General features: G+C 47.1%; 16 non-coding genes and 1 pseudogene across 16 annotated transcripts; 15 read left to right on the forward strand and 2 right to left on the reverse strand.

Moving 5' to 3' along the window:
• The first annotated feature begins 417 nt into the window (after positions 1–417).
• On the forward strand, positions 418–582 carry LOC135006466 (U1 spliceosomal RNA). Its single transcript, XR_010206663.1, has one exon. It is a non-coding gene; the product is annotated as a U1 spliceosomal RNA (small nuclear RNA).
• A 152-nt stretch (positions 583–734) lies between these two features.
• LOC135006453 (U1 spliceosomal RNA) lies at positions 735–897 on the forward strand. The gene has a single exon (XR_010206651.1). It is a non-coding gene; the product is annotated as a U1 spliceosomal RNA (small nuclear RNA).
• Positions 898–1,571: 674 nt separating this feature from the next.
• LOC135006361 (U1 spliceosomal RNA) lies at positions 1,572–1,735 on the forward strand. Its single transcript, XR_010206563.1, has one exon. It is a non-coding gene; the product is annotated as a U1 spliceosomal RNA (small nuclear RNA).
• Positions 1,736–1,887: 152 nt separating this feature from the next.
• On the forward strand, positions 1,888–2,050 carry LOC135006448 (U1 spliceosomal RNA). Its single transcript, XR_010206647.1, has one exon. It is a non-coding gene; the product is annotated as a U1 spliceosomal RNA (small nuclear RNA).
• A 674-nt stretch (positions 2,051–2,724) lies between these two features.
• On the forward strand, positions 2,725–2,888 carry LOC135006400 (U1 spliceosomal RNA). Its single transcript, XR_010206601.1, has one exon. It is a non-coding gene; the product is annotated as a U1 spliceosomal RNA (small nuclear RNA).
• Positions 2,889–3,040: 152 nt separating this feature from the next.
• Positions 3,041–3,203, forward strand: LOC135006481 (U1 spliceosomal RNA). The gene has a single exon (XR_010206675.1). It is a non-coding gene; the product is annotated as a U1 spliceosomal RNA (small nuclear RNA).
• Positions 3,204–3,877: 674 nt separating this feature from the next.
• LOC135006401 (U1 spliceosomal RNA) lies at positions 3,878–4,041 on the forward strand. Its single transcript, XR_010206602.1, has one exon. It is a non-coding gene; the product is annotated as a U1 spliceosomal RNA (small nuclear RNA).
• A 152-nt stretch (positions 4,042–4,193) lies between these two features.
• LOC135006471 (U1 spliceosomal RNA) lies at positions 4,194–4,356 on the forward strand. Its single transcript, XR_010206669.1, has one exon. It is a non-coding gene; the product is annotated as a U1 spliceosomal RNA (small nuclear RNA).
• Positions 4,357–5,030: 674 nt separating this feature from the next.
• Positions 5,031–5,193, forward strand: LOC135006426 (U1 spliceosomal RNA). Its single transcript, XR_010206626.1, has one exon. It is a non-coding gene; the product is annotated as a U1 spliceosomal RNA (small nuclear RNA).
• Positions 5,194–5,345: 152 nt separating this feature from the next.
• Positions 5,346–5,508, forward strand: LOC135006472 (U1 spliceosomal RNA). Its single transcript, XR_010206670.1, has one exon. It is a non-coding gene; the product is annotated as a U1 spliceosomal RNA (small nuclear RNA).
• Positions 5,509–6,182: 674 nt separating this feature from the next.
• LOC135006628 (U1 spliceosomal RNA) lies at positions 6,183–6,346 on the forward strand. The gene has a single exon (XR_010206803.1). It is a non-coding gene; the product is annotated as a U1 spliceosomal RNA (small nuclear RNA).
• A 152-nt stretch (positions 6,347–6,498) lies between these two features.
• LOC135006537 (U1 spliceosomal RNA) lies at positions 6,499–6,659 on the forward strand. The gene has a single exon (XR_010206723.1). It is a non-coding gene; the product is annotated as a U1 spliceosomal RNA (small nuclear RNA).
• A 674-nt stretch (positions 6,660–7,333) lies between these two features.
• Positions 7,334–7,497, forward strand: LOC135006406 (U1 spliceosomal RNA). Its single transcript, XR_010206606.1, has one exon. It is a non-coding gene; the product is annotated as a U1 spliceosomal RNA (small nuclear RNA).
• Positions 7,498–7,649: 152 nt separating this feature from the next.
• LOC135006482 (U1 spliceosomal RNA) lies at positions 7,650–7,812 on the forward strand. The gene has a single exon (XR_010206676.1). It is a non-coding gene; the product is annotated as a U1 spliceosomal RNA (small nuclear RNA).
• An 824-nt stretch (positions 7,813–8,636) lies between these two features.
• On the reverse strand, positions 8,637–8,799 carry LOC135006450 (U1 spliceosomal RNA). Its single transcript, XR_010206648.1, has one exon. It is a non-coding gene; the product is annotated as a U1 spliceosomal RNA (small nuclear RNA).
• Positions 8,800–8,951: 152 nt separating this feature from the next.
• LOC135006409 (U1 spliceosomal RNA) lies at positions 8,952–9,115 on the reverse strand. Its single transcript, XR_010206609.1, has one exon. It is a non-coding gene; the product is annotated as a U1 spliceosomal RNA (small nuclear RNA).
• A 3,497-nt stretch (positions 9,116–12,612) lies between these two features.
• Positions 12,613–12,791, forward strand: LOC135006552 (U1 spliceosomal RNA; annotated as a pseudogene).
• The last annotated feature ends 12,992 nt before the right edge of the window (positions 12,792–25,783 follow it).

Raw genomic sequence — 25,783 nt, forward strand, 5'->3', positions numbered from 1 at the left:
GGGCATGGCCAACATGAGCCCCACACCAAAGGAGGGTGGGGGTGTTTAATGCGAACTAGGGGTCATCCAAGCAGCGCAAAAGGCCGCCATGCCCTGCACGCCCCTTTTCTCTTTTCATATGCAGATGAGGGTTGAAGCCAACTTTGACCCACTGCTTGGATGACATCACCGTATGCAAATCCGTCTTCTGCAGAACTTACCCCAGGAATGCTTGCACTAGTTGTTGCATTTGGTTTGTTGTTTGGGGGTGCTTCAGTATTAGGTAGCCTTCTGCCCTCCCATGTTCATCTGAAAATATGTGTTCTCCCTGCAGTTGTTGTCCCCAGATGAGAGTTCCCTTGTGCTGCCTCAGTTGAATCTCCTTTACTTGACAGAGATGTGCATGAGCAGCGGCCCTCCCCAGCCCTATCCCAAATCATACTTATTTTGCATAGGAGATACCATGGTCATGAAGATTACTCTCCCAGGGTGAGGTTCATTCATTGCATTCTGGGTATGCTGACCCCTGTGATTTCCCCAAATGTGGGAAACGCGACTGCTTTATTTGTTGGTAGTGGGGGACTGTGTTTGTGTTTTCCTCTGGTCAGCTCTGGTAAAAGTCAAATTTCTTTGTCTCAGATCTTCCTCTAGCCTTGTTCTTCTTTCGAGAGTTTCCTTGTGCTGCCTCAGTTGGATCTCCTTCACTTGACAGGGGGGTGCCCGAGCAGCGACCCTCCCCAGCTCTAGCCCAACTCCTACTTACCTGCCAGGTGAGATACTATGATCATGAAGGTGCTTCTCCCAGGGCAAGGCTCACCCATTGCACTCTGGGTGTGCTGCCCCTGCGATTTCCCCAAATGTGGGAAACTTGACTGCATAATTTGTGTTTCCCCTGGTCAGGTCTCGTATAATTCAGATCTCTTTGTCTCAGGTCTCTCTCCAGCCTAGTTTGCTGTCTGTTTCAACTTCTCTTTTCTTGAGCCGCTCCCTTTTATACCCTTGTGCACTATCCTGACTTCTCCTCCTGTCTGCTTACTTTGTGCCTTCCAATGCGCAATGCAAACTACAGGTAGTGCTGCAGGGCCCACACCCTTTTACTTGCCTAACAGAACAGCTCTGGAGCTGTTACAGTGCCAAGCTGCTGCAAGAAATCAGCTTGAATGCTTCAGGGGATGGGGCATGGCCAACATGAGCCCCACACCGAAGGAGGGTGGGGGTGTTTAATGCGAACTAAGGGTCATCCAAGCGCCGCAAAAGGCCGCCATGCCCTGCATACCCCTTTTCTCTTTTCATATGCAGATGAGGGTTCCAGCCAACTTTGGCCCACTGCTTGGATGACATCACCGTATGCAATTCCGTCTTCTGCAGAACTTCCCCCAGGAATGCTTGTACTAGTTGTTGCATTTGGTTTGTTGTTTGGGGGTGCTTCAGTATTAGGCAGCCTTCTGCCCTCCCATGTTCATCTGAAAATATGTGTTCTCCCTGCAGTTGTTGTCCCCAGATGAGAGTTTCCTTGTGCTGCCTCAGTTGAATCTCCTTTACTTGACAGAGATGTGCATGAGCAGCGGCCCTCCCCAGCCCTATCCCAAATCATACTTATTTTGCATAGGAGATACCATGGTCATGAAGATTGTTCTCCCAGGGTGAGGTTCATTCATTGCATTTTGGGTATGCTGACCCCTGTGATTTCCCCAAATGTGGGAAACTCGACTGCATTATTTGTGGTAGTGGGGGACTGTGTTTGTGCTTTCCTCTGGTCAGCTCTGGAAAAAGTCAGATTTCTTTGTCTCAGATCTTCCTCTAGCCTTGTTCTTCTTTCGAGAGTTCCCTTGTGCTGCCTCAGTTGGATCTCTTTCACTTGACAGGGGGGTGCCCGAACAGCGACTTTCCCCAGCTCTAGCCCAACTCCTACTTACCTGCCAGGTGAGATACTATGATCATGAAGGTGCTTCTCCCAGGGCAAGGCTCACCCATTGCACTCTGGGTGTGCTGCCCCTGCGATTTCCCCAAATGTGGGAAACTTGACTGCATAATTTGTGTTTCCCCTGGTCGGCTCTCGTATAATTCAGATCTCTTTGTCTCAGGTCTCTCTCCAGCCTAGTTTGCTGTCTGTTTCCACTTCTCTTTTCTTCAGCCGCTCCCTTCTATACCCTTGTGCACTATCCTGACTTCTCCTCCCATCTGCTTACTTTGTGCCTTCCAATGCACAATGCAAACTACAGGTAGTGCTGCAGGGCCCACACCCTTTTACTTGCCTTACAGAGCAGCTCTGGAGCTGTTACAGTGCCCAGCTGCTGCAAGAAATCAGCTTGAATGCTTCAGGGGATGGGGCATGGCCAACATGAGCCCCACACCAAAGGAGGGTGGAGGTGTTTAATGCGAACTAGGGGTCATCCAAGCACCGCAAAAGGCCGCCATGCCCTGCACGCCCCTTTTCTCTTTTCATATGCAGATGAGGGTTGAAGCCAACTTTGACCCACTGCTTGGATGACATCACCGTATGCAAATCCGTCTTCTGCAGAACTTCCCCCAGGAATGCTTGGACTAGTTGTTGCATTTGGTTTGTTGTTTGGGGGTGCTTCAGTATTAGGCAGCCTTCTGCCCTCCCATGTTCATCTGAAAATATGTGTTCTCCCTGCAGTTGTTGTCCCCAGATGAAAGTTCCCTTGTGCTGCCTCAGTTGAATCTCCTTTACTTGACAGAGATGTGCATGAGCAGCGGCCCTCCCCAGCCCTATTCCAAATCATACTTATTTTGCATAGGAGATACCATGGTCATGAAGATTTTTCTCCCAGGGTGAGGTTCATTCATTGCATTTTGGGTATGCTGACCCCTGTGATTTCCCCAAATGTGGGAAACTTGACTGCATTATTTGTGGTAGTGGGAGACTGTGTTTGTGCTTTCCTCTGGTCAGCTCTGGTAAAAGTCAGATTTCTTTGTCTCAGATTTTCCTTTAGCCTTGTTCTTCTTTCGAGAGTTCCCTTGTGCTGCCTCAGTTGGATCTCCTTCACTTTACAGGGGGGTACCCGAGCAGCGACCCTCCCCAGCTCTAGCCCAACTCCTACTTACCTGCCAGGTGAGATACTATGATCATGAAGGTGCTTCTCCCAGGGCAAGGCTCACCCATTGTACTCTGGGTGTGCTGCTCCTGCGATTTCCCCAAATGTGGGAAACTTGACTGCATAATTTGTGTTTCCCCTGGTCGGCTCTCGTATAATTCAGATCTCTTTGTCACAGGTCTCTCTCCAGCCTAGTTTGCTGTCTGTTTCCACTTCTCTTTTCTTCAGCCGCTCCCTTCTATACCCTTGTGCACTATCCTGACTTCTCCTCCCGTCTGCTTACTTTGTGCCTTCCAATGCACAATGCAAACTACAGGTAGTGCTGCAGGGCCCACACCCTTTTACTTGCCTTACAGAGCAGCTCTGGAGCTGTTACAGTGCCCAGCTGCTGCAAGAAATCAGCTTGAATGCTTCAGGGGATGGGGCATGGCCAACATGAGCCCCACACCAAAGGAGGGTGGAGGTGTTTAATGCGAACTAGGGGTCATCCAAGCACCGCAAAAGGCCGCCATGCCCTGCACGCCCCTTTTCTCTTTTCATATGCAGATGAGGGTTGAAGCCAACTTTGACCCACTGCTTGGATGACATCACCGTATGCAAATCCGTCTTCTGCAGAACTTCCCCCAGGAATGCTTGCACTAGTTGTTGCATTTGGTTTGTTGTTTGGGGGTGCTTCAGTATTAGGCAGCCTTCTGCCCTCCCATGTTCATCTGAAAATATGTGTTCTCCCTGCAGTTGTTGTCCCAAGATGAGAGTTCCCTTGTGCTGCCTCAGTTGAATCTCCTTTACTTGACAGAGATGTGCATGAGCAGCGGCCCTCCCCAGCCCTATTCCAAATCATACTTATTTTGCATAGGAGATACCATGGTCATGAAGATTTTTCTCCCAGGGTGAGGTTCATTCATTGCATTTTGGGTATGCTGACCCCTGTGATTTCCCCAAATGTGGGAAACTTGACTGCATTATTTGTGGTAGTGGGAGACTGTGTTTGTGCTTTCCTCTGGTCAGCTCTGGTAAAAGTCAGATTTCTTTGTCTCAGATTTTCCTTTAGCCTTGTTCTTCTTTCGAGAGTTCCCTTGTGCTGCCTCAGTTGGATCTCCTTCACTTTACAGGGGGGTACCCGAGCAGCGACCCTCCCCAGCTCTAGCCCAACTCCTACTTACCTGCCAGGTGAGATACTATGATCATGAAGGTGCTTCTCCCAGGGCAAGGCTCACCCATTGTACTCTGGGTGTGCTGCTCCTGCAATTTCCCCAAATGTGGGAAACTTGACTGCATAATTTGTGTTTCCCCTGGTCGGCTCTCGTATAATTCAGATCTCTTTGTCTCAGGTCTCTCTCCAGCCTAGTTTGCTGTCTGTTTCAACTTCTCTTTTCTTGAGCCACTCCCTTCTATGCCCTTGCGCACTATCCTGACTTCTCCTCCCGTCTGCTTACTTTGTGCCTTCCAATGCACAATGCAAACTACAGGTAGTGCTGCAGGGCCCACACCCTTTTACTTGCCTTACAGAGCAGCTCTGGAGCTGTTACAGTGCCCAGCTGCTGCAAGAAATCAGCTTGAATGCTTCAGGGGCTGGGGCATAGCCAACATGAGCCCCACACCGAAGGAGGGTGGAGGTGTTTAATGCAAACTAGGGGTCAGACAAGCGCCGCAAAAGGCCACCATGCCCTGCACGCCCCTTTTCTGTTTTCATATGCAGACGAGGGTTGAAGCCAACTTTGACCCACTGCTTGGATGACATCACCATATGCAAATCCATCTGCGGCAGGCCTTCCCCCAGGAATGCTTGCACTAGTTGTTGCATTTGGTTTGTTGTTTGGGGGTGCTTCAGTATTAGGCAGCCTTCTGCCCTCCCATGTTCATCTGAAAATATGTGTTCTCCCTGCAGTTGTTGTCCCAAGATGAGAGTTCCCTTTTGCTGCCTCAGTTGAATCTCCTTTACTTGACAGAGATGTGCATGAGCAGCGGCCCTCCCCAGCCCTATTCCAAATCATACTTATTTTGCATAGGAGATACCATGGTCATGAAGATTTTTCTCCCAGGGTGAGTTCATTCATTGCATTTTGGGTATGCTGACCCCTGTGATTTCCCCAAATGTGGGAAACTTGACTGCATTATTTGTGGTAGTGGGAGACTGTGTTTGTGTTTTCCTCTGGTCAGCTCTGGTAAAAGTCAGATTTCTTTGTTTCAGATCTTCCTCTAGCCTTGTTCTTCTTTTGAGAGTTCCCTTGTGCTGCCTCAGTTGGATCTCCTTCACTTGACAGGGGGGTGCCCGAGTAGAGACCCTCCCCAGCTCTAGCCCAACTCCTACTTACCTGCCAGGTGAGATACTATGATCATGATGGTGCTTCTCCCAGGGCAAGGCTCACCCATTGCACTCTGGGTGTGCTGCCCCTGCGATTTCCCCAAATGTGGGAAACTTGACTGCATAATTTGTGTTTCCCCTGGTCGGCTCTCGTATAATTCAGATCTCTTTGTCTCAGGTCTCTCTCCAGCCTAGTTTGCTGTCTGTTTCCACTTCTCTTTTCTTCAGCCGCTCCCTTCTATACCCTTGTGCACTATCCTGACTTCTCCTCCCGTCTGCTTACTTTGTGCCTTCCAATGCACAATGCAAACTACAGGTAGTGCTGCAGGGCCCACACCCTTTTACTTGCCTTACAGAGCAGCTCTGGAGCTGTTACAGTGCCCAGCTGCTGCAAGAAATCTGCTTGAATGCTTCAGGGGATGGGGCATGGCCAACATGAGCCCCACACCAAAGGAGGGTGGAGGTGTTTAATGCGAACTAGGGGTCATCCAAGCACTGCAAAAGGCCGCCATGCCCTGCACGCCCCTTTTCTCTTTTCATATGCAGATGAGGGTTGAAGCCAACTTTGACCCACTGCTTGGATGACATCACCGTATGCAAATCCGTCTTCTGCAGAACTTCCCCCAGGAATGCTTGCACTAGTTGTTGCATTTGGTTTGTTGTTTGGGGGTGCTTCAGTATTAGGCAGCCTTCTGCCCTCCCATGTTCATCTGAAAATATGTGTTCTCCCTGCAGTTGTTGTCCCCAGATGAGAGTTTCCTTGTGCTGCCTCAGTTGAATCTCCTTTACTTGACAGAGATGTGCATGAGCAGCGGCCCTCCCCAGCCCTATTCCAAATCATACTTATTTTGCATAGGAGATACCATGGTCATGAAGATTGTTCTCCCAGGGTGAGGTTCATTCATTGCATTTTGGGTATGCTGACCCCTGTGATTTCCCCAAATGTGGGAAACTTGACTGCATTATTTGTGGTAGTGGGGGACTGTGTTTGTGCTTTCCTCTGGTCAGCTCTGGTAAAAGTCAGATTTCTTTGTCTCAGATTTTCCTCTAGCCTTGTTCTTCTTTCGAGAGTTCCCTTGTGCTGCCTCAGTTGGATCTCCTTCACTTTACAGGGGGGTACCCGAGCAGCGACCCTCCCCAGCTCTAGCCCAACTCCTACTTACCTGCCAGGTGAGATACTATGATCATGAAGGTGCTTCTCCCAGGGCAAGGCTCACCCATTGCTCTGGGTGTGCTGCTCCTGCGATTTCCCCAAATGTGGGAAACTTGACTGCATAATTTGTGTTTCCCCTGGTCGGCTCTCGTATAATTCAGATCTCTTTGTCTCAGGTCTCTCTCCAGCCTAGTTTGCTGTCTGTTTCCACTTCTCTTTTCTTGAGCCGCTCCCTTCTATGCCCTTGCGCACTATCCTGACTTCTCCTCCTGTCTGCTTACTTTGTGCCTTCCAACGCACAATGCGAACTACAGGTAGTGCTGCAGGGCCCACACCCTTTTACTTGCCTTACAGAGCAGCTCTGGAGCTGTTACAGTGCCCAGCTGCTGCAAGAAATCAGCTTGAATGCTTCAGGGGCTGGGGCATAGCCAACATGAGCCCCACACCAAAGGAGGGTGGAGGTGTTTAATGCAAACTAGGGGTCAGCCAAGCGCCGCAAAAGGCCACCATGCCCTGCACGCCCCTTTTCTCTTTTCATATGCAGACGAGGGTTGAAGCCAACTTTGACCCACTGCTTGGATGACATCACCATATGCAAATCCATCTGCGGCAGGCCTTCCCCCAGGAATGCTTGCACTAGTTGTTGCATTTGGTTTGTTGTTTGGGGGTGCTTCAGTATTAGGCAGCCTTCTGCCCTCCCATGTTCATCTGAAAATATATGTTCTCCCTGCAGTTGTTGTCCCCAGATGAGAGTTCCCTTGTGTTGCCTCAGTTAAATCTCCTTTACTTGACAGAGATGTGCATGAGTAGCGGCCCTCCCCAGCCCTATTCCAAATCATACTTATTTTGCATAGGAGATACCATGGTCATGAAGATTTTTCTCCCAGGGTGAGGTTTATTCATTGCATTTTGGGTATGCTGACCCCTGTGATTTCCCCAAATGTGGGAAACTTGACTGCATTATTTGTGGTAGTGGGAGGCTGTGTTTGTGATTTCTTCTGGTCAGCTCTGGTAAAAGTCAGATTTCTTTGTTTCAGATTTTCCTTTAGCCTTGTTCTTCTTTCGAGAGTTCCCTTGTGCTGCCTCAGTTGGATCTCCTTCACTTTACAGGGGGGTACCCGAGCAGCGACCCTCCCCAGCTCTAGCCCAACTCCTACTTACCTGCCAGGTGAGATACTATGATCATGAAGGTGCTTCTCCCAGGGCAAGGCTCACCCATTGTACTCTGGGTGTGCTGCTCCTGCGATTTCCCCAAATGTGGGAAACTTGACTGCATAATTTGTGTTTCCCCTGGTCGGCTCTCGTATAATTCAGATCTCTTTGTCTCAGGTCTCTCTCCAGCCTAGTTTGCTGTCTGTTTCCACTTCTCTTTTCTTCAGCCGCTCCCTTCTATACCCTTGTGCACTATCCTGACTTCTCCTCCCGTCTGCTTACTTTGTGCCTTCCAATGCACAATGCAAACTACAGGTAGTGCTGCAGGGCCCACACCCTTTTACTTGCCTTACAGAGCAGCTCTGGAGCTGTTACAGTGGCCAGCTGCTGCAAGAAATCAGCTTGAATGCTTCAGGGGCTGGGGCATAGCCAACATGAGCCCCACACCGAAGGAGGGTGGAGGTGTTTAATGCAAACTAGGGGTCAGTCAAGCGCCGCAAAAGGCCACCATGCCCTGCACGCCCCTTTTCTGTTTTCATATGCAGACGAGGGTTGAAGCCACCTTTGACCAACTGCTTGGATGACATCACCACAAATCCATCTGCGGCAGGCCTTCCCCCAGGAATGCTTGCACTAGTTGTTGCATTTGGTTTGTTGTTTGGGGGTGCTTCAGTATTAGGCAGCCTTCTGCTCCACCCTCCTTTGGTGTGGGGCTTATGTTGGCCATGTCCAATCCCCTGAAGCATTCAAGCAGATTTCTTGCAGCAGCTGGGCACTGTAACAGCTCCAGAGACGCTCTGTAAGGCAAGTAAAAGGGTGTGGGCCCTGCAGCACTACCTGTAGTTTGCATTGTGCATTGGAAGGCACAAAGTAAGCAGACGGGAGGAGAAGTCAGGATAGTGCACAAGGGTATAGAAGGGAGCGGCTGAAGAAAAGAGAAGTGGAAACAGACAGCAAACTAGGCTGGAGAGAGATCTGAGACAAAGAGATCTGAATTATACGAGAGCCGACCAGGGGAAACACAAATTATGCAGTCAAGTTTCCCACATTTGGGGAAATCGCAGGGGCAGCACACCCAGAGTGCAATGGGTGAGCCTTGCCCTGGGAGAAGCACCTTCATGATCATAGTATCTCACCTGGCAGGTAAGTAGGAGTTGGGCTAGAGCTGGGGAGGGTCGCTGCTCGGGCACCCCCCTGTTAAGTGAAGGAGATCCAACTGAGGCAGCACAAGGGAACTCTCGAAAGAAGAACAAGGCTAAAGGAAAATCTGAAACAAAGAAATCTGACTTTTACCAGAGCTGACCAGAAGAAATCACAAACACAGCCTCCCACTACCACAAATAATGCAGTCGAGTTTCCCACATTTGGGGAAATCACAGGGGTCAGCATACCCAAAATGCAATGAATGAACCTCACCCTGGGAGAAAAATCTTCATGACCATGGTATCTCCTATGCAAAATAAGTATGATTTTGAATAGGGCTGGGGAGGGCCGCTGCTCATGCACATCTCTGTCAAGTAAAGGAGATTCAACTGAGGCAGCACAAGGGAACTCTCATCTTGGGACAACAACTGCAGGGAGAACATATATTTTCAGATGAACATGGGAGGGCAGAAGGCTGCCTAATACTGAAGCACCCCCAAACAACAAACCAAATGCAACAACTAGTGCAAGCATTCCTGGGGGAAGGCCTGCCGCAGATGGATTTGCATATGGTGATGTCATCCAAGCAGTTGGTCAAAGTTGGCTTCAACCCTCGTCTGCATATGAAAAGAGAAAAGGGGCGTGCAGGGCATGGTGGCCTTTTGCGGCGCTTGGCTGACCCCTAGTTTGCATTAAACACCTCCACCCTCCTTTGGTGTGGGGCTCATGTTGGCTATGCCCCAGCCCCTGAAGCATTCAAGCTGAATTCTTGCAGCAGCTGGGCACTGTAACAGCTCCAGAGCTGCTCTGTAAGGCAAGTAAAAGGGTGTGGGCCCTGCAGCACTACCTGTAGTTCGCAGATGGATTTGCCGCCATAGAATGCGCCTGCTGAATCGTGTTACAGATCCAGAGAGCAATAGTCTGCTTTGAAGCAGGGGTGCCAATCTTGTTGGCTGCATACAGGACAAACAGTGCTTCTGTTTTTCTGACTCTAGCCGTTCTGGCCACGTAAATTTTCAAAGCCCTGACCACATCAAGGGACTCGGAATCCTCCAAGTCACGCGTAGCCACAGGCATCACAATAGGTTGGTTCATATGAAAGGATGATTCCACTTTTAGCAGGAATTGAGGACGGGTCTGCAATTCCGCTGCCACCGCGCTACAACCCCGGCCGACGCAATTGCCGGTCTGAGTAAGGTACCAGAATGTGTGTAAATGGACTTTAGGGTAACCTCCTGCTTGCGGTCAGCAGGGTCCCTGATGGTAGCCGTATCCTGGGATGGCAGCGCTACCTTTTTGGATAAGCGTGTCAATGCTTTATCCACCCTAGGGGAGGATTCCCACCGTATCCTGTCCATTGGCGGGAAAGGATACGCCATAAGAATCCTTTTGGGAATCTGCAGCTTTTTGTCTGGAGATTCCCAAGCTTTTTCACATAATTCGTTCAACTCATGTGAGGGGGGAAAGGTTATCTCAGGTTTCTTTCCCTTATACATGTGTACCCTCGTGTCAGGGACAGGGGACTCTGTGATGTGCAAAACATCTTTTAGTGCAATAATCATATATCGAATACATTTAGCCAATTTTGGCTGTAACTTTGCATCATCGTAGTCGACACTGGAGTCAGAATCCGTGTCGGTATCTGTGTCAACTATTTGGGATAGTGGGCGCTTTTGAGACCCCGAAGGTCCCTGCGACATAGGGACAGGCATGGGTTGACTCCCTGACTGTTCCCTAGCTTCAGCTTTGTCTAATCTCTTGTGTAATAAGTTTACATTAGCACTTAAAACATTCCACATATCCATCCAGTCAGGTGTCGGCGTTGTCGATGGAGACACCACATTAATTTGCTCCTGCTCCTCTCTAGGAGAGCCTTCTACCTCAGACATGTCGACACACGTGTACCGACACACCATACACTCAGGGAATCCTCTTATCTGAGGACAGTTCCCCAACAAGGCCCTTTGGAGAGACAGAGAGAGAGAGTATGCCAGCACACACCCCAGCGCTATATGACCCAGGAAAAAAACACAATAATTTTATGTTTACCCAGTAGCGCTGTATTTCCATATATATATGCGCCTAATTATGTGCCCCCCTCTTCTTTAAGACCCTCTTTCTACCGTGGTATAAGCAGGGGAGAGTCCGTGGAGCTTCCCCTCAGCGGTGCTGTGGAGAAAATGGCGCTGGTGAGTGCTGAGGGAGAAGCCCCACCCCCTCAGCGACGGGCTTCTGTCCCGCTCAAATATAGTAAAAAAAAGGCGGGGGCTCTTATATATATATACAGTGCCTAGCTGCATATATATTTATTTTGCCAAAGAGAGGTCTATATTGCTGCCCAGGGTGTCCCCCCTGCGCCCTTCACCCTTACACTGACTGCCGTGTGAGAGGTGTATGGGAGCAATGGAGCACAGCTTTACTGCTGTGCGTTACCTCAGTGAAGATCATGAAGTCTTCCGCCGCCTCTGAAGTCTTCTTTTCTTCTCATACTCACCCGGCTTCTATCTTCCGGCTCTGCGAGGGGGACGGCGGCGCGGCGCTGGGACGGACGGCGAGGGTGAGACCTGCGTACCGATCCCTCTGGAGCTAATGCTGTACAGTAGCCTAAGAAGCAGAGCCTATCAACTCACAGAAGTAGGTGTGCATCTCTCCCCTCTGCCCCTCGATGCAGGGAGTCTGTTGCCAGCAGGCTCCCTGAAAATAAAAAAATCTAACAAATATACTTTCTGTCAGGAAACTCAGGAGAGCTCCCTGAAAAGCACCCAGTCTCCTCTGGGCACAGTAGTAAACTGAGGTCTGGAGGAGGGGCATAGAGGGAGGAGCCAGTGCACACCCAGATCTAAAGTCTTTCTTAAAGTGCCCATGTCTCCTGCGGAGCCCGTCTATCCCCCATGGTCCTTACGGAGTCCCCAGCATCCTCTAGGACGTAAGAGAAAAATTATGCTGGCAGAAAAATCCAATTGAGTGATTAAACAGCTCCAGAGCTGCTCTGTAAGGCAAGTAAAAGGGTGTGGGCCCTGCAGCACTACCTGTAGTTTGCATTGTGCATTGGAAGACTAGTTTGCTGTCTGTGTCCACTTCTTTTTTCTTGAGCCCCTCCCGTCTATACCCTTGTGCACTATCCTGACTTCTCTTCCCGTCTGCTTACTTTGTGCCTTCCAAAGCACAATGCAAACTACAGGTAGTGCTGCAGGGCCCACACCCTTTTACTTGCCTTACAGAGCAGCTCTTGAGCTGTTACAGTGCCCAGCTGCTGCAAGAAATCAGCGTGAATGCTTCAGGGGCTGGGGCATGGCCAACATGAGCCCCACACCGAAGGAGGGTGGGGGTGTTTAATGCGAACTAGGGGTCTCGCACAATGCGAACTACAGGTAGTGCTGCAGGGCCCACACCCTTTTACTTGCCTTACAGAGCAGCTCTGGAGCTGTTACAGTGCCCAGCTGCTGCAAGAAATGTGAACTAGGGGTCATCCAAGTGCCGCAAAAGGCCGCCATGCCCTGCACGCCCCTTTTCTCTTTTCATATGCAGACGAGGGTTGAAGCCAACTTTGACCCACTGCTTGGATGACATCGCCATATGCAAATCCATCTGCTGCAGGCCTTCCCCCAGGAATGCTTGCACTAGTTGTTGCATTTGGTTTGTTGTTTGGGGGTGCTTCAGTATTAGGCAGCCTTCTGCCCTCCCATGTTCATCTGAAAATATGTGTTCTCCCTGCAGTTGTTGTCCCCAGATGAGAGTTCCCTTGTGCTGCCTCAGTTGAATCTCCTTTACTTGACAGAGATGTGCCTGAGCAGCGGCCCTCCCCAGCCCTATCCCAAATCATACTTATTTTGCATAGGAGATACCATGGTCATGAAGACTGTTCTCCCAGGGAGCGGTTCATTCATTGCATTCTGGGTATGCTGACCCCTGTGATTTCCCCAAATGTGGGAAACTCGACTGCATTATTTAATGCGAACTAGGGGTCATCCAAGCACCGCAAAAGGCCGCCATGCCCTGCATACCCCTTTTCTCTTTTCATAAGCAGACGAGGTTTGAAGCCAACTTTGACCCACTGCTTGGATGACATCACTTGCTGCCTTTCCAATGAAGCAAGTTTAATTTAATAATAGGTGAAAAACCATCCCTACAAAGGTGTTAATCAGATACTTGGCTTTGTGGACACTTTTCAGAGCACAAATTTGTTAGCATAAAATAAAGCCAGAAAATGAAGAGCTGTTTAATCACTCAATTGGATTTTTCTGCCAGCATATTTTTTTTCTCTGCAACCCACTGCTAAATTGTGCTTCCTAGCTGTTTTTATAAAATCACTGAATCAAATCTAACTCTGATTACATCAGAGAAGGCCAGGTACCCTACACCATTACAGGGGGTTTGAAATTTTGACTTGTCTACTTAAAGATCACCAAAATCTGATAACAAGGTCAATTAAGTCTCTGGGTGGGATTGAACCACCAACCTTTTGGTTAATAGCCTTACACACTAACTGATTGCGCCACAGCAACACTTTGCAAAAGTCCATACTGACAAAGGCTAATAAGCATTCATCTAGAACGATTCCTAGAAACATTTTAAAAAGTCAATAATGTGGAGAGTTTTTGTAAGATGTTTCTTCCATCAACCAATGAAGAAACACATTGGTACTTTCCCATGATGAGTGAGTGCTTCAGGATCTTTTGCACTTACATGTGCAGCAGAGTACTGTAATGGAAGTGCTGGGTCCATAACCCAGAGGTAGGCAGATTGAAACTATCCTCTGCTATATGCATTTTTTTTTGTTAATTAAAGTAATCCAAAACTGGGATTGATATTTTTGCTCTTTTATTTTTACTTAAAGTACAATAACTTTTACCATTTTAATTTGTTTTAATAGTATATTGACAGTATTGTTTTCTTTCAAAAATCCAATTAATTTTCTTTACCCGATTATTAAAATGGTAATTGACAAAAACAAACTACATTGTCACCAGAAGAGCAATACAAAATGTACAAGTGATATATTAAAATTATCTTTCCAGCTTGAATTTCAATGATGCATTGGGGCAACGATTTTGTGAGAAACATCTTCACCCTTAAATAAAGATTTTCTTAATTCCTTACCTGTGTGCTAATTAGATATCACCTTGTTTTCATATTAAACAGACTTCCACATGAGAAAACAGCAAAGATGCAGTGGTGTTAATGTTTCCTGGTGTCAACCTGTATTATTTCCGTAGATATTGAAATGAGGATGCATCTTGCTGCCTTTCCAATGAAGCAAGTTTAATTTAGTAATAGGTGAAAAACCATCCCTACAAAGATGTTAATCAGATACTTGGCTTTGTGGACACTTTTCTGAGAACAAATTTGTTATCATAAAAATAAAGCCAGAAAATGAAGAGCTGTTTAATCACTCAATTGGATTTTTCTGCCAGCATTTTTCTTTTTCTCTGCAACCCACTGCTAAATTGTGCTTCCTAGCTGTTTTTTTTATAAAATCACTTAATCAAATCTAACTCTGATTACATCAGAGAAGGCCAGGTACCCTACACCATAAGAGGGGGTTTGCAATTTTGACTTGTCTACTTAAATATCACCAAAATCTGATCACAAGGTCAATTACGTCCCTGGGTGGGATTGAACCACCAACCTTTTGATAAATAGCTGAACACACTAACCGATTGCGCCACAGAGACACTTTGCAGAAAATACATACTGACAAAGACTAATAAGCATTCATCTAGAACGTTTCCTAGAAAAACTTTAAAAAGTCAATAATCTGGAGAGTTTTTGTAAGATGTTTCTTCCAGCAACCAATGAAGAAACACATTGGTACTTTCGCATGATGAGTGAGTGCTTCAGGATCTCTTGCACTTACATGTGCAGCAGAGTACTGCAATGGAAGCATGCTGGGCCCATAACCCAGAGGTAGGAAGATTGAAACTATCCTTTGCTATATGCATTATTTTTTTGTACATTAAAGTAATTCATAACTGGGATTGATATTTTAGCTTTTATTTTTACTTAAAGTACAATAACTTTTACCATTTTAATTTGTTTTAATAGTATATTGACAGTATTGTTTTCTTTCAAAAATCCAAGCCACTGCATCTTTGCTGTTTTCTCATATGGAAGTCTGTTTAATGTGAAAACAAGGTGATATCTAATTAGCACACAGGTAAGGAATTAAGAAAATCTTTATTTAAGGGTGAAGATGTTTCTCACAAAATCGTTGCCCCAATGCATCATTGAAATTCAAGCTGGAAAGATGATTTTAATATATCACTTGTACATTTTGTATTGCTCTTCTGGTGACAATGTAGTTTGTTTTTGTCAATTACCATTTTAATAATCGGGTAAAGAAAATTAATTGGATTTTTGAAAGAAAACAATACTGTCAATATACTATTAAAACAAATTAAAATGGTAAAAGTTATTGTACTTTAAGTAAAAATAAAAGCTAAAATATCAATCCCAGTTTTGGATTACTTTAATGAACAAAAAAAAATGCATATAGCAAAGGATAGTTTCAATCTGCCTACCTCTGGGTTATGGGCCCAGCATGCTTCCAGTGCAGTACTCTGCTACACATGTAAGTGCAAGAGATCCTGAAGCACTCACTCATCATGCGAAAGTACCAATGTGTTTCTTCATTGGTTGCTGGAAGAAACATCTTACAAAAACTCTCCAGATTATTGACTTTTTAAAGTTTTTCTAGGAAACGTTCTAGATGAATGCTTATTAGTCTTTGTCAGTATGTACTTTTTGCAAAGTGTCTCTGTGGCGCAATCGGTTAGTGTGTTCAGCTATTAATCAAAAGGTTGGTGGTTCAATCCCACCCAGGGACGTAATTGACCTTGTGATCAGATTTTGGTGATATTTTAGTAGACAAGTCAAAATTGCAAACCCCCTCTTATGGTGTAGGGTACCTGGCCTTCTCTGATGTAATCAGAGTTAGATTTGATTAAGTGATTTTATAAAAAAAACAGCTAGGAAGCACAATTTAGCAGTGGGTTGCAGAGAAAAAGAAAAATGCTGGCAGAAAAATCCAATTGAGTGATTAAACAGCTCTTCATTTTCTGGCTTTATTTTTATGATAACAAATTTGTTCTCTGAAAAGTGTCCACAAAGCCAAGTATCTGATTAACATCTTTGTAGGGATGGTTTTTCACCTATTACTAAATTAAACATGCTTCATTGGAAAGGCAGCAAGATGCATCCTCATTTCAATATCTACGGAAATAATACAGGTTGACACCAGGAAACATTAACACCACTGCATCTTTGCTGTTTTCTCATGTGGAAGTCTGTTTAATGTGAAAACAAGGTGATATCTAATTAGCACACAGGTAAGGAATTAAGAAAATCTTTATTTAAGGGTGAAGATGTTTCTCACAAAATCGTTGCCCCAATGCATCATTGAAATTCAAGCTGGAAAGATGATTTTAATATATCACTTGTACATTTTGTATTGCTCTTCTGGTGACAATGTAGTTTGTTTTTGTCAATTACCATTTTAATAATCGGGTAAAGAAAATTAATTGGATTTTTGAAAGAAAACAATACTGTCAATATACTATTAAAACAAATTAAAATGGTAAAAGTTATTGTACTTTAAGTAAAAATAAAAGAGCAAAAATGTCAATCCCAGTTTTGGATTACTTTAATTAACAAAAAAAAATGCATATAGCAGAGGATAGTTTCAATCTGCCTACCTCTGGGTTATGGACCCAGCATGCTTCCATTACAGTACTCTGCTGCACATGTAAGTGCAAGAGATCCTGAAGCACTCACTCATCATGGGAAAGTACCAATGTGTTTCTTCATTGGTTGATGGAAGAAACATCTTACAAAAACTCTCCAGATTATTGACTATTTAAAGTTTTTATAGGAAACGTTCTAGATGAATGCTTATTAGCCTTTGTCAGTATGTACTTTTGAAAAGTATCGCTGTGGCGCAATCAGTTAGTGTGTACGGCAATTAACCAAAAGGTTGGTGGTTCAATCCCACCCAGGGACGTAATTGACCTTGTTATCAGATTTTGTTGATCTTTAAGTAGACAAGTCAAAATTTCGAATACCCCTGTTATGGTGTAGGGTACCTGGCCTTCTCTGATGTAATCAGAAATAGATTTGATTCAGTGATTTTATAAAAACAGCTAGGAAGCACAATTTAGCAGTGGGTTGCAGAGAAAAAGAAATATGCTGGCAAAAAAATCCAATTGAGTGATTAAACAGCTCTTCATTTTCTGGCTTTATTTTTATGCTAACAAATTTGTTCTCTGAAAAGTGTCCACAAAGCCAAGTATCTGATTAACATCTTTGTAGGGATGGTTTTTCACCTATTACTAAATTAAACTTGCTTCATTGGAAAGGCAGCAAGATGCATCCTCATTTCAATATCTACTGAAATAATACAGGTTGACACCAGGAAACATCAACGCCACTGCATCCTTGCTGCTTTCTCATGTGGAAGTCTGTTTAATGTGAAAACAAGGAGATATCTAATTAGCACACAGGTAAGGAATTAAGAAAATCTTTATTTAAGGGTGAAGATGTTTCTCACAAAATCGTTGCCCCAATGCATCATTGAAATTCAAGCTGGAAAGATGATTTTAATATATCACTTGTACATTTTGTATTGCTCTTCTGGTGACAATGTAGTTTGCTTTTGTCAATTACCATTTTAATAATCGGGTAAAGAAAATTAATTGGATTTTTGAAAGAAAACAATACTGTCAATATACTATTAAAACAAATTAAAATGGTAAAAGTTATTGTACTTTAAGTAAAAATAAAAGAGCAAAAATATCAATCCCAGTTTTGGATTACTTTAATTAACAAAAAAAAATGCATATAGCAGAGGATAGTTTCAATCTGCCTACCTCTGGGTTATGGACCCAGCATGCTTCCATTACAGTACTCTGCTGCACATGTAAGTGCAAGAGATCCTGAAGCACTCACTCATCATGGGAAAGTACCAATGTGTTTCTTCATTGGTTGATGGAAGAAACATCTTACAAAAACTCTCCACATTATTGACTTTTTAAAATGTTTCTAGGAATCGTTCTAGATGAATGCTTATTAGCCTTTGTCAGTATCTACTTTTGCAAAGTGTTGCTGTGGCGCAATCAGTTAGTGTGTAAGGCTATTAACCAAAAGGTTGGTGGTTCAATTCCACCCAGGGACTTAATTGACCTTGTTATCAGATTTTGGTGATCTTTAAGTAGACAAGTCAAAATTTCAAACCCCCTGTTATGGTGTAGGGTACCTGGCCTTCTCTGATGTAATCAGAGTTAGATTTGATTCAGTGATTTTATAAAAACAGCTAGGAAGCACAATTTAGCAGTGGGTTGCAGAGAAAAAGAAATATGCTGGCAGAAAAATCCAATTGAGTGATTAAACAGCTCTTCATTTTCTGGCTTTATTTTTATGCTAACTAATTTGTTCTCTGAAAAGTGTCCACAAAGCCAAGTATCTGATTAACATATTTGTAGGGATGGTTTTTCACCTATTACTAAATTAAACTTGCTTCATTGGAAAGGCAGCAAGATGCATCCTCATTTCAATATCTACTGAAATAATACAGGTTGACACCAGGAAACATTAACGCCACTGCATCCTTGCTGCTTTCTCATGTGGAAGTCTGTTTAATGTGAAAACAAGGTGATATCTAATTAGCACACAGGTAAGGAATTAAGAAAATCTTTATTTAAGGGTGAAGATGTTTCTCACAAAATCGTTGCCCCAATGCATCATTGAAATTCAAGCTGGAAAGATGATTTTAATATATCACTTGTACATTTTGTATTGCTCTTCTGGTGACAATGTAGTTTGTTTTTGTCAATTACCATTTTAATAATAGGGTAAAGAAAATTAAGTGGATTTTTGAAAGAAAACAATACTGTCAATATACTATTAAAACAAATTAAAATGGTAAAAGTTATTGTACTTTAAGTAAAAATAAAAGCTAAAATATCAATCCCAGTTTTGGATTACTTTAATGTACAAAAAAAATGCATATAGCAAAGGATAGTTTCAATCTGCCTACCTCTGGGTTATGGGCCCAGCATGCTTCCATTGCAGTACTCTGCTGCACATGTAAGTGCAAGAGATCCTGAAGCACTCACTCATCATGCGAAAGTACCAATGTGTTTCTTCATTGGTTGCTGGAAGAAACATCTTACAAAAACTCTCCAGATTATTGACTTTTTAAAGTTTTTCTAGGAAACGTTCTAGATGAATGCTTATTAGTCTTTGTCAGTATATAATTTTTGCAAAGTGTCTCTGTGGCGCAATCGGTTAGTGTGTTCAGCTATTAATCAAAAGGTTGGTGGTTCAATCCCACCCAGGGACGTAATTGACCTTGTGATCAGATTTTGGTGATATTTAAGTAGACAAGTCAAAATTGCAAACCCCCTCTTATGGTGTAGGGTACCTGGCCTTCTCTGATGTAATCAGAGTTAGATTTGATTAAGTGATTTTATAAAAAAACAGCTAGGAAGCACAATTTAGCAGTGGGTTGCAGAGAAAAAGAAAAATGCTGGCAGAAAAATCCAATTGAGTGATTAAACAGCTCTTCATTTTCTGGCTTTATTTTTATGATAACAAATTTGTTCTCTGAAAAGTGTCCACAAAGCCAAGTATCTGATTAACATCTTTGTAGGGATGGTTTTTCACCTATTACTAAATTAAACTTGCTTCATTGGAAAGGCAGCAAGATGCATCCTCATTTCAATATCTACGGAAATAATACAGGTTGACACCAGGAAACATTAACGCCACTGCATCTTTGCTGTTTTCTCATGTGGAAGTCTGTTTAATGTGAAAACAAGGTGATATCTAATTAGCACACAGGTAAGGAATTAAGAAAATCTTTATTTAAGGGTGAAGATGTTTCTCACAAAATCGTTGCCCCAATGCATCATTGAAATTCAAGCTGGAAAGATGATTTTAATATATCACTTGTACATTTTGTATTGCTCTTCTGGTGACAATGTAGTTTGTTTTTGTCAATTACCATTTTAATAATCGGGTAAAGAAAATTAAGTGGATTTTTGAAAGAAAACAATACAGTCAATTATAAGGGCACGGTCGTGCCCTTATATTAAGGCTGAATCGAACAAACGGAATTCTCCCATAGGGAACTTCTGAGATGGGGGCATGGTGTTTGAGGGGCTACACCTCAAAACTGATTGGACGTACTGAGCTGAAATTTGGTATGGACGCGTAGAATCGTCACCCGCTGCTGCAGGACAAATTTCAGGGCAAAATAATAAAAAATGAGGAATTGGGAGTAAGCTAAATTTCCAACTGTCAGTTTTTTTCTGCCACTCCCTCTGTGGCTTTTTGACAACGTTTTCCCATAGAGTGAATGAAGATTTTTTTGGGAAGGCATAAGTCAGGATAGAGGACGAATTAAGACTTGGGGTTTGTTTTACTAGATAGAGTATGCCCCAGTGTAGTGCCTTTTGGGGTTGTGGTTTTTCAGAAAGTTATAGGGTTTTTTTAATTAAGAGAAATATGCCCCATTATAGAGATAGGGCATTTCAATTTGTTGCGCCTGCGCAGTGACCGCCAGCAGGGGGTGTACAGAGAGTAGCTCTGGCAGTTGGGCACGAGGAGACAGAGCGGGAAGGAGTCACGTGGAGCTGCAGGAGGACAGCCAGCGGTTCCCGGCGTGTGAGTTCATTGAGGTCCATGAAGCGGGAGGAGATCGCCGGAGCTGCGTAGCACTGGGTGAGTTCTGTCAGGCAGCCCACCGCTGTGTACCCAGCTTCCACTTCTCCCCCGCGTGTCCGGCCACCCTCCCCTCCCGCCCGCCCGGCCACCCTCCCCTCCCGCCCGCCCGCCCCGCCCGCTCGCCCCGCCCCGCTCGCCCGCTGTGTGCCCGGCCGCCCGCCGGACCTTCCCTGGTGGCTGCCTGCGTCTCCTCCCCGCGTCTGTAGTGCGGCTGGCAGTAGGAGGCGCCTCGGGCAGCTGTGTCCGGCCACTCCTCCCTCCTCCTCCTCCCGCTGTGTCCGGCCCTCCCTCCGTGCAGTATGCGGTATTTATCAAGGTCTCTATGGTCACCAGTCACCCCCCCCTCCCCCTCTCGCCCTCCCTGCTGTGTGTCCGTCTCCCTCCCCCCCCCCCCTGCTGTGTGTCCGTCGCCCCCCCCCTTGCCCTCCCTGCTGTGTGTCCCCCCCCCCCTCCTCCCTGCAGTGTGTTCCCCCCCGCGCCCTCCCTGCTGTGTGTCCGGCCACCCTCCCCTCCTCCCGCTGTGTCCGGCCACCCTCCCCTCCTCCCGCTGTGTCCGGCCACACCCCCCTCCCGCTGTGTCCGGCCACCCCCCCCTCTCGCTGTGTCCGTCCACCCCCCCTCCCGCTGTGTCCGGCCACCCCCCCCTCCCGCTGTGTCCGGCCACCCCCCCCTCCCGCTGTGTCTGGCCACCCCCCCCTCCCGCTGTGTCCGGCCACCCTCCCCTCCTCCCGCTGTGTCCGGCCACCCCCCCCCCTCCCGCTGTGTCCGGCCACCCCCCCCCTCCCGCTGTGTCCATCCACCCCCCCCCTCCCGCTGTGTCCGGCCACCCCCCCCTCCCGCTGTGTCCGGCCACCCCCCCCTCCCGCTGTGTCCGGCCACCCCCTCTCCTCCCGCTGTGTCCGGCCACCCCCCCTCCTCCCGCTGTGTCCGGCCACCCCCCTCCTCCCGCTGTGTCCGGCCACCCCCCCTCCTCCCGCTGTGTCCGGCCACCCCCCCTCCTCCTCTCTGCTGTGTGTCCGTTCTCCCCCCGCCCTCCCTGCTGTGTGTCCGTCCCCCCCCCCCGCCCTCCCTGCTGTCCGTCCCCCCCGCCCTCCCTGCAGCGCCTGACACACGCACACGCAGCGCCTGACACACACGCACACACGCAGCACCTGACACACACACACAGACGCAGCACCTGACACTCACACGGACCTGACACACACGCACACACTCACACGCAGCGCCTTACACACACAGACACGCAGCGCCTGACACACACAGACACGCAGTGCCTGACACACACACACTCACGCACCTGACACACACACTCACGCACCTGACACACACACACACACTCACGCACCTGACACACACACACTCACGCACCTGACACACGCACACTCACGCACCTGACACACGCACACGGCACGCAGCACCTGACACACACACACAGCACCTGACACACACACACGCAGCACCTGACACACAGACATGCAGCGCCTGACACACACACGCAGACATGCAGCACCTGACACACACACGCAGACACGCAGCACCTGACACACACACACACACACACACACACACACGCAGCACCTGACACACACACGCAGACACGCAGCACCTGACACACACACGCAGACACGCAGCACCTGACACACACACACACACACACACAGCACCTGACACACACACACACGCAGCACCTGACACAGACATGCAGCGCCTGACACACACGCAGACATGCAGCACCTGACACACACATGCAGCACCTGACAGACACACACACACACATGCAGCACCTGACACACCCACACACACAGACATGCAGCACCTGACACACCCACACACACACGCAGCACCTGACACACATACATACATACATGTGGCATTTAACGCACACACGCACAGCACCTGACACACAATCATATACACTCAGAGCACCTAACACACACATACACTCGCAGCACCTCACACACACTCGTATACACACGCAGCACCTGCCACTCACACATATATACACATGTAGCACCTGCCACTCCCACATACATGAACAGCACCTAACACACACATATATACATGCAGCACCTGACACACACATACACGTGCAGCACCTGACAGTCACACACATACAGATGCGACACAAACACATACACGCTCAACACCTGACACCCACGTGGCAGCTGACGCATACAAATGCAGCACCTGAGATACACACATATACACGTGCAGCACCTGAGACACACACATACACGTACAGCACCTGACACACACACACATGTATGTACACGCGCGGCTCCAGGCACACACATACGTACGTACACACGCGGAATTTAACACACACACACACATACACGTGCGGCACCTGACACACATGTACGAACACGCGCGGCTCCTGACACACACACACACACACGCGTGGCTCCTGACACACACACACATGTACGAACACGCGCGGCTCCTGACACACACACGTATATACGTATACGCACGGCACCTGACACCTACACGTATGTACGTATACGCACGGCTCCTGACACCCACACGCATGTACACGCGTGGCTCCTGGCACACACACACACGTACGTACACGCGCGGCACCTGACACACGCCTGTACGTACACACATGCACAGCACCTGACATACACACATGTAGGTACGCGCCACCTGACACACACACACACACGTACACGCACGACACTTGACACACACGTACGTACACGCACGGCACTGACACGTATGTACGCGCACGGCACCAGACACTCACGTACATACTAGTGATGAGTGGGTTCGGTTCGTCGGAATCCGAACCCCCCGAACTTCACCCATTTTACACGGGTCCGAGGCAGGTTCGAACCTTCCCGCCTTGCTCGGCTAGCCCGAGCGCGCACGAACGTCATCATCCCGCTGTCGGATTCTCGCGAGATTCGGATGTCTGCATTCGTGGAAAGGGATCCCATGTGTAAACATGGGACCCCTTTCAGTCCGTCTGGTCCGGGTGTTCGGTTTGTTGTTTTGCCAAGTACGTGGATTTAATCTGGAACCTGGATCAGGTGAGTATAATTATCTTTTATTTTCAGGTACCCGTGGATTCTACTTGGAGAAGAGGACCGACTGCTTCATGTCAACATAGGTAAGTATGGGTGTGTCGGCAGGTGGGAAATAAAGTTAAATTTTTACGGTGTCTGTGTCCTGTTTTTATTTGGGTATTTTTTCCCCAGTAGAACTACAGGTACCAGCGGGCCCGTTTTTCTCCTGCATGCTGGTACTTGTGGTTCTCCAAGTACCAGCTTGCGGGGGAGGCTTGCTGGGACTTGTAGTACTACTAGAAAAAACAATATTATTTAAATTTTCTCAAGGCTATCAGCCTCCCATCCGCAGCCCTTGGATGGGGGGGACAGCCTCGGGCTTCACCCCTGGCCCTTGGGTGGCTGGGGGGGACCCCTTGATTGAAGGGGTCCCCACTCCCCAAGGGTACCCCGGCCAGGGGTGACTAGTTGGATATTTAATGCCACGGCCGCAGGGCACTGTATAAAAGTGACCCCCGGCTGTGGCATTATCTGTCCAGCTAGTGGAGCCCGATGCTGGTGTAAAAAATACGGGGGACCCCTACTCTTTTTGTTCCCCGTATTTTTTGCACCAGCACCAGGCGCAGAGCCCGGTGCTGGTTTTAAAAATACGGGGGATCCCCTGTCCGTTTTTCCCCCAGATTTTTAGAACCAGGACCGGCTCGAAGAGCCCGAGGCTGGTTATGCTTTGGAGGGGGGACCCACGCAATTTTTTTTCGGGTTTTTCACATTCCATTTAAAAAATAAATAATATTTTAAAAAATATATAAATAATACTTGTGCCTCCAAAAAAGACAAACCAAGTACCTAATCCCTTCTAATATAAATAGATATGCTATTACCAAAAAAAAAAAACTGCAAAAAAAAAACATGTTTTTAAATTTTTTTTATTAGATTCCGCCAGCAAAGTGTGGCGGATTGAAAATGACGAATTTACTGTTTAAAAGCACTGTTGTCGAATTTACAAACTTCAATTGAATATACTTTTGTCGAATTGCCGCATTTGTACCATTGCAGAAAAGTCGAATTTGTCAAATGTCGAATTTTAAAGTCGAATTTTGAAAGCGTGTGTCTTCATTGTTACTTGGTCTGGAGCTCCGTTGGGGAGAGAACTCACGTGAGCTCATTAAGAATGAGGAACTGGGATGTTTTAATTTTATTGTGAGTAGTGTAGTGTGGTGATGTAGTATGTTGTATGGGGGGTATAGTGTAATTATGAAGTGCAGCATATGGGAGGGCTGTAGCATAGTGATGTAGTGTGGCATATGGGTGGTGGTAGCGCATAGGCGTGCGTACAGGGGGTGCCTGGTGCGCACAGGCACTCCCTAATGTCCAGCACCGCTGCACGCCACGCTTGCTGTAGCACAGTGATCGCTGAGTGTGTGATCGGTGGAGCCTAGCCTGCAGCTCATTTCCGTACCTCCCACCACCGCTGCACCCGACCCCCCTCTGCCTGCTGCTAATACTATGCTGAGTGCATTCGTCGGCGGCCTCACTGGGGGGACTGGCGTCACCTTGCAATGTGACATGGTGATGTCCGCCCATGCTCTCCTCCCGCCCACCTGTGCTTTCCTCCTGCTGCGGTCTCTCAGTCCTAGTGTGCCGCGGCCGCCACACCACTGGCAGTGTTCCTCTAGGAGGGACTGGGAGCTGCTGGCAGACACATTCTGCTGAGACTTACTTGTCAGTGCGGGTTCCGGACGGCAGGCGGCGGGTGGGAGGGCAGACGGGGAGCAGGTGTCACAAGGAGTGTGTGGGTAACTAATTCACAATACTTCCGCTCAACGTGGCACTGCTGGTCCTTCATCTCCCATGTCTCTTCACCAGGTGGCGGGCGGCCCGGAAATTAAGTGATGTGTTGTGCAGCAGTCAGTGTGAAGTGACTGTGAGTAACACTGGTGGTGCTGATGATGCTGCTGCAGAATCTGGAAGCAATTAATTCATAAATATAATGTACTCTATCAGTGTTTCTCTGACGTCCTAGTGGATGCTGGGAACTCCATAAGGACCATGGGGATTAGCGGCTCCGCTGGAGACTGGGCACAAAAGTAAAGCTTTAGGACTACCTGGTGTGCACTGGCTCCTCCCCCTATGACAATCCTCCAAGCCTCAGTTAGATTGTTGTGCCCGGCCGAGAAGGGTGCACACTAGGGGCTCTCCTGAGCTTCTTAGTGAAAGTTTAGTTTTAGGTTTTTTATTTTCAGTGAGACCTGCTGGCAAC

This window comes from Pseudophryne corroboree, unplaced genomic scaffold (genome assembly GCF_028390025.1).
Source record: "Pseudophryne corroboree isolate aPseCor3 unplaced genomic scaffold, aPseCor3.hap2 scaffold_213, whole genome shotgun sequence".
Taxonomy (NCBI): Eukaryota; Metazoa; Chordata; class Amphibia; order Anura; family Myobatrachidae; genus Pseudophryne; species Pseudophryne corroboree.